General features: G+C 45.0%; 1 long non-coding RNA gene across 1 annotated transcript; it reads left to right on the top strand.

Moving 5' to 3' along the window:
- The first annotated feature begins 1,753 nt into the window (after positions 1 to 1,753).
- On the top strand, positions 1,754 to 9,410 carry LOC125482921. The gene is made up of 2 exons (XR_007261914.1): positions 1,754 to 1,815; positions 8,808 to 9,410. It is a non-coding gene; the product is annotated as an uncharacterized LOC125482921 (long non-coding RNA).
- The last annotated feature ends 743 nt before the right edge of the window (positions 9,411 to 10,153 follow it).

The raw sequence follows: 10,153 nt of genomic DNA, 5'->3' as shown, positions 1-10,153 counted from the left end.
TTGCAGATGGCGGAAGTGTCGGAGGATGATGCGTTGGATCCGGAGGTTGGTGGGGTGGTACGTGAGGACGAGGGGGATTCTTTTTTGGTTTTTATTGCGTGGACGGGGTGTGAGGGATGAGGTGCGGGAGATGTGGGAGACACGGTTGAGGGCGTTCTCGACCACCGAGGAGGGGAAGTTACGGTCCTTGAAAAACGAGGACAACTGAGATGTACGGGAGTGGAATGCCTCATCCTGGGAGCAGATGCGGCGGAGGCGAAGGAATTGGGAATAGGGGATAGCATTTTTGCAGGAAGGTGGGTGGGAGGAGGAGTATTCTAGGTAGCTGTGGGAGTCGGTGGGCTTGAAATGAATATCGGTTTCTAGGTGGTTGCCCGATATGGAGACAGAGAGGTCCAGGAAGGGGAGAGAGGTGTTAGAGATGGTCCAGGTAAACTTAAGGTTGGGGTGGAAGGTGTTAGTGAAGTGTATGAACTGTTCGAGCTCCTCGTGGGAGCACGAGGCGGCGCCGATACAGTCATCAATGTAACGGAGGAAGAGGTGGGGTTTAGGGCCGGTGTAGGTACGGAAGAGGGATTGTTCCACGTAACCTACAAAGAGGCAGGCGTAGCTTGGGCCCATGCGGGTACCATGGCTACCCCCTTTGTCTGTAGGAAGTGGGAGGAATTGAAAGAGAAGTTGTTGAGTGTGAGGACGAGTTTGGCTAAGCGGATGAGGGTATCAGTGGAGGGGGACTGGTCGGGCCTGCGGGACAGGAAGAAGCGGAGGGCCTTAAGGCCATCTGCATGGGGAATGCAGGTGTAGAGGGACTGGACGTCCATGGTAAAGATGAGGTGTTGGGGACCGGGGAATTGGAAGTTCTGGAGGAGGTGGAGGGTGTGGGTGGTGTCACGGACATAGGTAGGGAGTTCCTGGACCAAGGGGGAGAAAATGGAGTCGAGATAGTTGGAGATCAGTTCAGTGGGGCAGGAGCAGGCGGAGACAATGGGTCGACCAGGGCATTCAGGTTTGTGGATTTTGGGAAGGAGACAGAAGCGGGCAGTGCGAGGTTGGGGAACGATGAGGTTGGAGGCCGTGGGTGGGAGGTCACCTGAGGTGATGAGGATGTGGATGGTTTGCGAGATGATGGTTTGGTGCTCAGGGGTGGGGTCATGATCAAGGGGGCGGTAGGAGGAGGTGTCGGAGAGTTGGCGTCCGGCCTCGGCGATGTAGAGGTCAGTGCGCCATACTACAACTACGCCTCCCTTGTCCGCGGGTTTTATGGTGAAGTTGGGATTGGAGCGGAGGGCTGCACGTTCTGCGGGGGAGAGGTTGGAGTGGGTGAGAGGGGTGGAGAGGTTGAGACGATTGATGTCTCTACGGCAGTTGGAGATGAAGAGGTCGAGGGAGGGTAGAAGGCCTTGGGGTGGTGTCCAGGAGGAGGGGGTGTGTTGGAAGCGGGAGAAGGGGTCAGTAGAGGGAGGGTTAGGTTCACGGTTAAAGAAGTAAGCATGGAGGCGGAGGCGGCGGAAAAACTGCTCTATGTCCAAGCGTGAGCGGTATTCGTTGATCTGTGGGTGGAGGGGGACAAAGGTGAGCCCTTTACTGAGGACTGACCGTTCGTCCTCAGTAAGGGGTAGGTCTGGGGGGATGGTGAAGACTCGGCAGGGCTGGGTGCTGCTGTCTCCTCTGGAGCTGCTGGCTGTGGAGGCTGTGGGTGGAGCTGTGTCGGCGTCAGCTGTGGGCGGAGCTGTGTCGGCGTCGGCTGTGGGCGGAGTTGCGCCGGCGGTGGGCGGAGTTCCGTCCGCGTCGGTGATGGGCGGACCGGCGTCGGAGGTAGGTGGTGCGGGGTAGGCGGCGGCAGTAGCGGTGAGGGTGGTCGCGACTTCAGTGTCGGTGGCAACGGCAGCGATGGTGTTTGCTGTCCCGGAAGTGGGGAACCCGGCGGTGGCGGATGTGACGTCATCTGTGGGTTCTCCGATAGTGGGGTCTAGGCCCGAAACGTCAGCCTCTCTGCTCCTATGATGCTGCTTGGCCTGCTGTGTTCATCCAGCCCTGCACCTTGTCTCGGATTCTCCAGCATCTGCAGTTCCTACTATCTCTGATTCAATAATCTCACAGCCATTGCGGAGACATGGTTACTGGGAACTTAACATACAGGAAAGCTTGAGACACAGATGGGAAGTAAATGGTGGTGGGATAGCACTGCTATTAAGAGACGAAATGAGGATAATTGAATTTTGGATGATATGAAGTCCATTGGGGTAGAGGTAAAAAAAAGGAAAGAAGACATTGGTATGAGTAGTTCAGAGACCCCAAATAACCACTACACTTTAGAAAAGTGTGTAAACAGTATTTGACAAGTAATAGGAGCATGTAAAAATAGAGCAATAATTATTGGTGAATTTAATCTTTATGTTGATTGAGTTAATCAATCTGGAAAGGGTAAATACAGCGACAGATTCATCAAATGCATTAGGGATAGTATTGTAGATACTTTCAATATGTCATGGAGCCAACCACAGAGCAGGCTATCTTGGATCTGGTAATGGATAATGAGGTAGGTTTAATAAAAATTTTCCCAGGAAGTAGTGATTATAACATGATAGAATTTAATATTCAGCTTGAAAGTGAGAAAGTTGGATCAGAACCAACTGTGTTTAATGTGAAGGGAGTTTTAATGAAGTGAGGATAGAGCTAGAGAAAGTGAATAGGGCAGATGGATTAGCCGAAAACACAGTAAGCAAACAACAGTAGATATTTAAGAAGGTAACTCATGACTCTCAGCAACAATACATCCCAGCAAGGAGGAAAGATTCTAAAAGTGGGATAAACCAACGATGGCTAACCAAGAAAGTTAAGGGAAGTATAACATTGAAGCATAAAACATATAAGCAGGCTAAAGTCAGGGATAGCCCCAAAGACTGGAATAAATTCAGAATCCAGCAAAGGAGGACTAACAAGACAAAAAAAAGAACAAACTGCAAGGACAAACTAGTGAGGAACATAAAAAGTGATGATAAGAGCTTCTTCAAACATATAAAAGGGAAGAGAGAGGTCAAAGTGAACATTGGTCCCTTAGCAAATGAGTCCAGGGAGATCATTATGGGGAATAAAGAAATGGGACAGGAGTTAAACAGATATTTTGCATTGTGGTGGAAAATACTTTGAATATTCCATTAGTGTTAAAGAATAGGGCAGTGCAATTAAGTGCCATCACCATCACTAGAGAAGTTATATCAGACAAACTAATGGGGCTGAATGTAGATAAGTCCCCTGGATCTGATGGCTTGCATTTTAGAATCCTAAAAGAAGAAGCAACATAGATCATGGATGTATTGGTTGTAATTTTCCAAAAATCATTGGATTCTGGAGGATTACAGGAGGATTAGAAAACTGTCAATATGACAACCTCTATTCAAAAAAGGAGGGAGCCAAAAAGTGGGTAAGTATAGACTGATTAGTTTAATATCTATTCATGGAAATATGTTGGAATAAATTATTAAGGAAATAATAGAGGAACGTTTGGAAAATCATTCAAATTATGCATAGTCAGCATCACTTCCCAAAGGGGTGATTGTGCCACACAAATTTTTAGTTTTTCAAGGAAATCTCAACCAGAATGGACAGAGGAGAACTAGTTATATTTGGCCTTCCAGAAGGCAGTCAACAAGACAAAAAGATAAGTCAGCGATAAGCGCCCTGGTGTTGGAGATAGTTAATTTTCTGCCTATGCCAATATATTAATTGATAAGAAACCGTGAGTGGGGAGAAGCAGCTGCCTGTGATTCATAGGTTCCACAGGGATCAGTGCTGGGACCACAGCTGTTTGTATATTTATATATATTATGATATATATTATGTTCTATCTGTATGACTTAGAGGAAGACCATAATATATTGTAGCAGAATTAAGTCATTTGGTCTATCAAGTCTGCTTCACCATTCAATTATGGCTGATATGTTTCTCAAGCGCATTTTCCTGCTTTCTCCCCATAACCCTTGATACCCTTACTAATCAAGAACATATCTATCTTCATCTTAAATATACTCATTGACTTGGCCTCCACAGCTGTTTGTAGCAACGAGTTCCACAGATTAACTGTGCTCTGGCTGAAGATATTCTTCCTCATCTCAGTTCTAAAGGATCATCCTTTCACTTTGAGGCTGTGTCCTCTGGTCCAAATAGTTCCGACATGTGGAAAAATCATCTCCACCTCACTCTATCCAGGCGTCTCAGTATTCTGTAAGTTTCAATGAAATCCACCCTCATCCTTCTAAACTCCATCAATTACAGGCCTAGGGTTCTTAACCATTCCTCGTCTGACAAGTCCTTCATCCCTGGGATTATTCTTGTAAACATCCTCTGGAATTCCTTCAAGGCTAGCACATCCTTCCTTAGATATGGGGCCCAAAACCTCAGCCTCAGCAGTATATTCTGCTCTTTAATTCCAGCCCTCTTGAAATGATTGCTAACATTGTATTTGCCTTCCTAACTGCTAATGAACCTGTATGTTAACCTAGTTGCCCTTGAGAAGGTGGTGGTGAGTTGTCTTCTTGAACTCCTGCAGTCCGCGTTATGTAGGTTGACGCATAATGCCCTTACGGAGACCATTCCCTGAATTTGACAGTGAAGAAATGGTAATGTAATTCCAAGTAAGGATGGTGAGTGGCTTGGAGGGGAACATGAATGTGATGGTATTCCCACATATTTGCTCCCTTTGTCCTTCCAGATGGAAGTGGTCATGGGTTCAAAAAGTGCTGTGTAAAAATCTTTGGTGATTTTCTGCAGAGCATTTTGTAGATAGTACAGACTACTGCCACTAAGCGTGGGTGGTGGAGGGAGTGGATGCTATTGAATGTGGTGTCAGTCAATCAGGTACTTTGTCCTGGATGGTATCAAGCTTCTTGAGTGTTGTTGGAGCTGCATCTCTTCAGGCAAGTGGGGAGTATTCCATCACACACCTGACTTGTGCTTTGTAGAGGTGGATAGGCTTTGGGAATTTAGGAGGTGAATTGCTCGCTGCAGTTTTCATCTAATCTACTCTTGTAGTCACTGTGTTTATGCAATGAGTCCATTTGAGTTTGTGGGGAATTCAGTGATGTAAAAACCCTTAAATGTCAAGGGGAGATGATTAGAATGTCTCTTATTGGAGATGGTCATTGCCTGGCATTTGTGTGGTGCAAATGTTACTTGCTACTTGTTAGCCCAAGCCTGGATATTGTTGCATTTGAATATGGACTGATTCAGTATCGGAGGACTTGTGAATAGTGCTGAATGTTGTGCAATCACTGCCAAGCATTTGACTTCTAAGTCCACTTCTGAGTTTATGATAGAGGGAAGGTCATTGATGAAGCAGGTTAGGATAGTTTGGCCTAGGGCACCAGTCTGAGGAACTCCTGTAGAGATCACTTGGAGCTGAGATGACTGACCTCCAACAACCATGACCATCTTCCTATGTGCTAGATATGACACCAACCAGCGGTGAGTTTGCCAACAATACCCATCGATTCCAGTTTTGCCAGGGCTCCTTAATACACACTTAGTCAAATGCAGCCTTGATGTCAAGGGTTATCGCTCTCACCTCACCTTTTAGAATTCTGCTGTTTTGCTCATGGTTGAATCAAAGCTGCAATGAGCTCATTGGTCCTGGCAGAATCCAAACTGGGAATTACTTAAGCAAGTTATTGCTGAACAAGTGCTGCTTGGTAGCACTATTAATGACATCTTCTGTCACTTTACTAATGATCATTAGTAGACTCATGGGACAGTAATTGGCTGGGTTGGATTTGCCCTGCTTTTCATATACAGGACATACCCAGACAATTTTCCACATTGTCAGGTAGATGTCAGCGTTGTAACTATACTGGAACAGCTTAGCCGGTGGAGCAACCAGTTCTGGCGCACCAGTCTTTAGTACTATTACTGGGACATTGTCAAGGGCCCATAGCCTTTTCAGTACCCAGTGCCTCTAATGATTTCTTGATATCATGTGGAGTGAATCAAATTGACTGAAGACTGGTATCTGTAATGCTGGGGACCACTGGATGAGACCGAGATGGATCATCCACTTGGCATTTCTCGCTGAAGGTTGCTGCAAATGCTTTAGCCTTATCTTTTGCGTTGGGTTCTTCCATTATTGAGGATGGGGATTTTTGTGAACCTGCCTCCTCCATGAGTTGTACAATTCTTCACAACCATTCACAACTGAATGTGGCAGGATTGTGAACTTAGATTGGTTTTGGGATTGCTTAGCCCTGTCTATCACTTGCTGCGTATGCTGTTTGGCATGCGAGTAGTCCTGTTTGGTAGCTTCATCAGGTTTTTGGGTATGCCTGGTGCTGCTCCTGGCATGCCCTCCTGCATTCTCCTTTTAACAAGGGTTGATTCTTTAGCTTGAGAGTAATAGTTGATAGGAGGATATACTGGGCCATGAGATTGTGCTGGAATAAAACTTTTCTGCTGTTGATGGCCCACAGTGCCTCATGGATGTCCAGTCTTGAGTTTCTAGATCTGTCTGAAGTCTATCTCATTTAGCATGGTGATAGTGCAACATGACATGATCGCAGTTATTCTCAACGTGAAGGAAAGACTTCATCTCCACAAGGTCTGTGAGGTCACCACTCTTTCCAATACTGTCATGGACAGATGTGTCTGCAGCTGGCAGATTGGTAAGGATGAGGTCAAGTATGCTTTTCCCTCTTGTTGATTCCTTCACTGCTGCTGCAGGGACACTCCTGGTGGTGGATATTGAAATCCCCCATCCAAAGTATATTTCGCACCTTTGCCACCCTTAATACTTCTTTCAAGTGTTGTTCAACATGGGGGAGTACTGATTCATCAGTCAAGGGTGGTATGTGGTAATCAGCAGGCAAGGAAGCGTCCTATATTTAACCTGAAGCCAAGAGACTTCATGGGGTCCAGAGTCAATGTTAAGAACTCTGAGGGCAGCTCCATCCCAAATGTATACCACTGTCCTGCCACCTTTATTGGGTCTGTCCTGGGACAGGACGTATCCACAAGATGGTGATGGTGGCACTGGGACATTGTCTGTCAGGTATGATTCTGTAAGTATGACTGCCAGGCTGTTGTTTGACTAGTCAGTGAGACAACTCTTCCATTTTTGGTACTAGTCCCCAGATATTAATGAGGAAGACTTTACAGAGTTGACAGGGCTGCTTCTGCTTTTGTCTGTTCTGGTGCCTAGGTTGATGCCAGGTCATCTATCTAGTTTCATTTCTTTTTTGACACTTTGTAGCAATTGGTACAACTTAATAGCTTGCTAGGCCATTTCAGAGGGCATCTGCTGCAGTGGAATTCGAACTGGAGTCCCCAGAATATTTGTTGAGTTTCTAGAATAATAGTCTCTCAATAATACCACTAGGCCATCGCCTACCCTGTTTCTCTTGTTTCTACTTCTTATGGTGTTCTCTTGCCACCTAATATTGTGGAGGTTTCTTTTAAAAAAGTCCTGCAAACTTCAGATGAGAGGCAATACTTGTATGGCACCCATCATGACCTCAGGATGACCTCAGGATTGCTTTATAGCCAATGGAATCCTATTGAAATTTAGGGAGAACCAACAACCAGCTCGAACGAAGCAAGTGTCCTACAATGGCAATGCAATGCTGATATTGGTTAAGTATAGAATTGTCGAATGATTACTGCCCAGAAGGAGGTCATTTGGGCCATCACGAGTATGCTGGCATTTTGCAGCACAGCTCATCTGGACTCAATCTCACACCTCTTCTTCATAACCCTGTAGTTTTCCTCCTGGTGATCACAGGGATTAAGAAATATTTTGAAGTTTAATAATTTCTGCGTCCATCAGCTTGAAAAAAAAGGAACGTTTCACAATTAAGAGGATACAAGCCATTTATGTAGTTACCTATTAACTCAACAAGATTCAATGTTGCTTCCTTCATTAAAACTTTAACTGAGGCAATTCAAGGGAAATCAAGGATCTGTGATCTATACTATCAACTTCTAGACTTGCTCTCCATATCTATAAAAAGAGATTGCTACCAAATTTCTTCTTAGCTTTGAATTTGCATGGTGCTCTGTCTTCATGTCTATAACATAATACAAGATGTTTAATTGTTGCCAAAAACACACTAAGGGATTATGATGTATATTAACTTGTCCCCATTGCTTTCAATGCTGCCTATTTTTTGTATTGCTTCCTGGGTTTCATGATTATTGAGAGCTTTGTGTGAGGCTAACACCTCTTAAAATTAGCCTGCAACATGGAAAGGCAACATGCACTCTATCTGCATCACAAGCTGTAATTGTTTGTGAAAGAGAGTCTAAGTAAGTTATGGCATTACATGGGAGAAAGCACACTTTAATGTTCCCAGATACTGCACAGGATGCCTTGGAGGAGGAGATAATGAGAAGTTCCAAATTGAACTTGAAGGCCATCCTGACAGATTGCTAAAGGTAATGGGATAAGATAGCCATGGCAGTCAAAATTAGGTGACCAGCCTTGAGGACTTCATGCTCAGTACCACAATGTTCCAGAACCTTAGTTGAATGCTTAGGGACAGTAATGTGTCTTCGACTACAATACCCAATCAGCTACACCACTTGCCTCGCATGCTGCTCAGTAAACTGCAGCACGATCACTCACTTACACTCATCTGTGCCGATCATGATTTCTAACCGTTAATCTACCATCACACACATGTCACTGCTGAAAGTTTAACACTTGCTACCACTGTCAGCTTTCCAATCATAAGTCCAAGATAGTGGTAGAGTAAGACCCTCCAGTCGGAGCTCCTCTGCTTTCATTTTCTTCCTCTCTTCTTTATTTCTCCTTTCTGCATTAGGGTAATGGGGGTGCTGGTGAGCCCTGGAGGCGAATTCCAGAGCGGAGGCCAGCATGGGGAGACAGTCCCAGAGCAGCAGCCAGCGTGGGGATACAGTCCCGGGCAGAGGCCGGCATGGAGAAGTAGTCCTGGTGCTGTGGCCAGCGTGGGGAGCAAGTCCCAGGTGAGGCCGGTGAAGGGAAGGAGTCCCGGAAGAAACTTACCTTGGAGCAGCTGACAGCCAGTGTGGAGTGGACTGGAGGCTTGGAGCAGAGTGGGGACAATTGTTGGACTAGCGTCTGGCGTGGGTGGTCAAACCATGTGTGTAGCTTAGCCCCTGTGCTGAGCTACTGCAATGAAATGTTTATTTGTAACTTGTTCATCTGACTGTAATGTCAATCCTTTAACTATGTCTTATTTCTAACTTATTCTTTAAATATTGTAAAGTAATGCAAGTACTTTTTGTTTTTATTCCTCTTTTGTATCTAAGATTTGAACCTAGGTACTCTGTGATTCTACTTCTACCTAGATGACGCCATAAGAGGTGACATTGTAAAACTTTTCACTGTACTCCTGTACTTCTGTACTTGAGTATATGTGCCAATGAAGGATATTCTGAGTCTATTCTAATTCTAATTCTAAATAACTATATCATCCAAATAAATTTAGCCACTCTCATTCTCACATCCTCATCTCATGGACGACCAGGTAGCACATAACTAGACGTAGAGGAAACAAATAGTTGAAGTACAGTTGAAGGTCCTCATCGCAAAGTAGATAGGTGATCACCATGTTTGGAGTGACCATCATTGAGACTGTAGGCTTTGGCCTGGCTGAAAGGATTAAAAGATGACTGAATCCTCATGTCTACTTTTTCTCCTCACATCTCACTTCATTCTCTTTGTGCAATCCCTTCTGGTTTACCAGCTGAAGATTTTTAAAATATGTATCTCTTACATTCCAGATCCCTTCCCTCATCTTGTCTTTTCATATCCTCAAGAATTATAACCTGATGAGGCAGTGGTGGAAGATCAGGAGGTGAGAAAGTAGGAGGACAATGATGAAGAAATGCCATCATATATTCAGTACCAGCACTCACAACCCTTGGCATACATTAGGGGCTATCTTTAGAGGCAGAGACTACACATGGTATAATATTGAAACTTGAAGCATTTTTTTCTTGTTGACTACTGTACAAGTTAACTCTAACTGCTTCTTTGAGACTTTGCTTGATTTGTTTTGCTTTTATGTAATTACTGTTACACTTTCACTAACACCCCCCAACACTCCAGCTCTCCTGCAAGAGGAGCATAATGGTTATGTTTTTGGACTAACATTGAGACCCCTAAACTGACCTGAGTTCGGTC

The sequence above is a fragment of the Rhincodon typus genome, chromosome 4 (genome assembly GCF_021869965.1).
Source record: "Rhincodon typus isolate 14 chromosome 4, sRhiTyp1.1, whole genome shotgun sequence".
NCBI classification, from domain to species: domain Eukaryota; kingdom Metazoa; phylum Chordata; class Chondrichthyes; order Orectolobiformes; family Rhincodontidae; genus Rhincodon; species Rhincodon typus.
The sequence above is the reverse complement of the archived record's forward strand: the minus strand, read 5'-3'. Positions and strand labels throughout refer to the sequence as shown.